This window comes from Macaca mulatta, chromosome X (genome assembly GCF_049350105.2).
Source record: "Macaca mulatta isolate MMU2019108-1 chromosome X, T2T-MMU8v2.0, whole genome shotgun sequence".
In the NCBI taxonomy this organism is placed as follows: Eukaryota; Metazoa; Chordata; class Mammalia; order Primates; family Cercopithecidae; genus Macaca; species Macaca mulatta.
This window is the reverse complement of record NC_133426.1, coordinates 130,359,055-130,363,537: the sequence shown is the minus strand read 5'-3', so window position 1 is coordinate 130,363,537 and position 4,483 is coordinate 130,359,055.

Below are 4,483 nucleotides of genomic sequence, written 5' to 3'. Positions count from 1 at the left end.
TGCCTGCCACCACGCCCGGCTGATTTTTTGCATTTTTAGTAGAGATGGGGTTTCACCGTGTTAGCCAGGATGGTCTCGATCTCCTGACCTCATGATCCGCCCGCCTCGGCCTCCCAAAGTGCTGGGATTACTGGCATGAGCCACTGCACCCGGCCTTTACCATTCATTTATTAAAGAAGCAAACATTTATTGAGTTCCTAGCATATGGCAGGTACTTGGGATTCAGAAAAATAAGCCACAGTTCTTGCCTTCTAGAAGTTTATAGTCCATCTGAAGAGATGGACAGGCAGTAGGAAACTACAATACAGCACACTTAGCCCCAGAGAGGAAAGAGAAAATTTCATCTGATTAAGACAAAACAGGCCGGGCGCAGTGGCTCAGGCCTGTAATCCCAGCACTTTGGGAGGCCAAGGCGGGTGGATCATGAGGTCAGGAGTTCAAGACCAGCCTGGCCAAAATGGTGAAACCCCGTCTCTACTAAATATGTAAAAATTAGCAAGGCATGGTGGCAGGCGCCTGTAATCCCAGCTACTCTAGAGGCTGAGGCAGGAGAATTGCTTGAACCTGAGAGGCGGAGGTTGCAGGGAGCCAATATTGTGCCACTGCACTACAGCCTGGGTGATGAGACTCCGTCTCAAAAAAAAAAAAAAGACAATACAGGCAAGGTATGGTGGCCCACGCCTGTCATCCTAGCACTTTGGGAGTCCAAGGTGGGTAGAGCACTTGAGGCCAGGAGTTCGAGACCAGCCTGACCAACATGGAGAAATCCCATCTCTACCAAAAATATAACAATTAGCTGGGCGAGGTGGCTCATGCCTATAATCTCAGCACTTTGGGAGGCCGAAGCGGGTGCATCACTTGAGATCAGGAGTTCAAGACCAGCCTGACTAACATAGTGAAACCCTGTCTCTACTAAAAATACAACATTAGCCGGGCATGGTGGCGCACACTTGTAATCCCAGCTACTTGGGAAGCTGAAGCAGAAGAATTGCTTGAACTCAGGAGGCAGAGGTTGCACTGAGCCAAGCCATAGCACTCCAGCCTGGACAACAAGAGTGAAATTCTGTCTCAAAAGAAAAAAATACACAAAAATTAGCCGGGTATGGTGGCACACGCCTGTAATCTCAGCTCCTTGGGAGACTGAGGCATAAGAATTGCTTCATCCCAGGAGGTAGATGTTGCAAGTCCAGAAGTTCAAGACCAGTCTGGACAACATAGGGAGACCCCATCTCTACAAAAAAAAATTTTTTTAATTAGCTGGGTGTGGTGGCACAGCCTGTGGTCCTAGCTACTCGGGAGGGTGAAGTGGGAGGATGGCTTGAGCCCAGGAGGTTGAGGCTGCTGTGAGCTGAGATCATGCCACTGCACTCCAGCCCGGGTGACAGAGTGAGACTCTGTCTCAAATAATAATAATAATAATAATAATAATTTCTTCAATTCCTTCCACCCAATCTTTCGTCTGACTCATTAGCCTTGAACTCCTTGACTCAATCAATCCTCCCACCTCACCCTCCCAAGTAGCTGGGACTTCAGGTGGGCAACACTCCACCCAGCTTATATACCATTTTATCACCTGTGTAGATTCATGTACCCACCACCACAGTCAGGATACTGAACAATCCCAGCATCACAGATTCTTCCTGTTGCCCTTTTATAACCACATCCATCTTCCGCCACCCTCCCTTCCCCAATCCATGGCAACCACTTACTCTGCCCTCCACTTCTTAAATTTTGCCATTTCAAAAAATGCTATATAAATAGGCACTTTTCAAAAGTTTTCTGCACTCAGAGTGAGAAACATATGCAGTGCTACAGTATTTCAAGAAGGGTAAAAACCCTCTTGTGTTTTCTTACTCCGTTTAAAGGAAAATATTTCCTTCTAGCAGAGCAAAATTGACTTACTTTCTGGGTATTTTACTCTAGTAAATTTCTACTTTAGTAATGGTGGCTGAATCCCTTTAGCAATGGGCACTTCTTCAAGTAGTAGTTTCTTTTTTTTTTTTTTTGAGACGGAGTCTCGCTCTGTCGCCGGGGCTGGAGCGCAGTGGCCGGATCTCAGCTCACTGCAAGCTCCGCCTCCCGGGTTCACGCCATTCTCCTGCCTCAGCCTCCCGAGTAGCTGGGACTACAGGCGCCCGCCACCGCGCCCGGCTAGTTTTTTGTATTTTTTTAGTAGAGACGGGGTTTCACCGTGTTAGCCAGGATGGTCTCGATCTCCCGACCTCGTGATCCACCCGTCTCGGCCTCCCAAAGTGCTGGGATTACAGGCTTGAGCCACCGCGCCCGGCCGTTTTTTGTATTTTTTTAGTAGAGACGGGGTTTCACCGTGTTCGCCAGGATGGTCTCGATCTCCTGACCTCGTGATCCGCCCGTCTCGGCCTCCCAAAGTGCTGGGATTACAGGCTTGAGCCACCGCGCCCGGCCCTTCAAGTAGTAGTTTCTATGAAGGAAAACAGCCTCCCCTATGAAGGAAAACAGCCTCCCCACACCCTATATAGTTCAGGCAGAACTTTGGGCTGGAGGAAAGAAAAGTTTTTGCCGAAATTCATATATCAAAATTGTCACACATTGATAAAGGACAGAATTCAAATCTAACATATGAAAATGGGGCTGGGCATGGTGGCTCATGCCTGTAATCCCTGTACTTTGAGAGGCTGAGGCAGAAAGATCCAATTAAGTCCAGAAGTTCAAGACCAGTCTGGACAACATAGGGAGACCCCATCTCTACAAAAAAAAATTTTTTTAATTAGCTGGGTGTGGTGGCACAGCCTGTGGTCCTAGCTACTCGGGAGGGTGAAGTGGGAGGATGGCTTGAGCCCAGGAGGTTGAGGCTGCTGTGAGCTGTGATCGTGCCACTGTACTCCAGCCTGGGTGACAGAGGAAGACCTTGTCCCTCCCGCCTCCCCCTCCCCCCACAAAAAAAGATAAAAAGAAAAATGCTTAATTTATACTCATAGTCTCATATTCCATTTCATATTCCATCTTGGAACCAAATATTTAGATTCTTTGGGGCTATCTGAGGAAATGTGCTTTCCTTTGAACATAAAGTTGCCACTAAGTAGGATCCAAGTTCATCCAAGTTTATGAGAAGATATAAGCTTGACACTGTTTTCCTGTAATGGAGAGGGATACTACACTCTCTCCTTTCCTTCTCTCATATGGCAGAATGGCAAAAGGAGTGTGTGGGAAGGTTGCCCAGGTTAGGGGGTCAATAGCTCTTTTTTCATGTGTTCTCAACTGGCTTTGTTTTTCTAGGTTTCCCCTTACTACCCAGAATGACTGGGATGTTGTCACTACATCTTGCTGGTTTCTCCCTTCTTGTTTTCTGCTTGGCCAATCCCAGCCCTTCTCCTTCCCAACTTAACTATTCAACATTCCGATTTCAACATCTTTTTCCTTCTCCTGCTGTGAAGACATCTAAAGAATTTCACCTGCTGTGTGTTTCCAACAGGCCAATTAAAATATGGAGCGGGTGGAGGGAAAGAAGAGGAATAAGAACAGCAAACAAGAAATTACCAAGTATTCAGCAAAGCAAAGAGGGGCCTCCTGTTAGGTTTCAGTGAAGCCATTGAGCTGATCTTTTACAATCTTCACGGATTGTTGTCAGAGAGGAGATGAGTGAGCCAACCGAAGTGGAAAAATTGAAAAATGAAGGTAGAGAATGATCTGGAAAACTATACTCCCCAAGAAGAAAGACTTTAAGTATCCTAAAGCCCAAATGATTAATGGTCCTTACTACTACTGTGGGTTGCATTCGATTTTAAAGACAGCTGGTAGGCCGGGCGCGGTGGCTCAAGCCTGTAATCCCAGCACTTTGGGAGGCCGAGACGGGCGGATCACTAGGTCAGGAGATCGAGACCATCCTGGCTAACACGGTGAAACTCCGTCTCTACTAAAAAATACAAAAAACTAGCCGGGCGAGGTGGCGGGCGCCTGTAGTCCCAGCTACTCAGGAGGCTGAGACAGGAGAATGGCCCGAACCCGGGAGGCGGAGCTTGCAGTGAGCTGAGATCCGGCCACTGCACTCCAGCCTGGGCGACAGAGCACTGCACTCCAGCCTGGGCGACAGAGCGAGACTCCGTCTCAAAATAAATAAATAAATAAATAAATAAATAAAGACAGCTGGTATCATTGGCTAAATAATGTAGTAGTAACTTGAGAACAAGGAAAACCTACCTGAGTTGTGTCATTTCAAATACCTATTAAAGAGTTGAGTAGAGGATGCAAGTATGAGAGACTCGCTGCAGTATGTAATTATGCACTTTGAAAGCATGGTTCATCCACGGCTCTCAAAGCACATTACCAACTTTAATTGTTTTTTGTAACACCTCTGCAAGACCATTCTTCCCTACAGACAGATGAAGAAATGGAGACAGAAAGGTTACCAGGCGCCTTCAGTCACCATGAATCATCTGTGGAGTTGCTCCTATTCCAGATTGATTTGTCATTTGAGTTAATTGATGATTTCCAAATGAAGACAGAC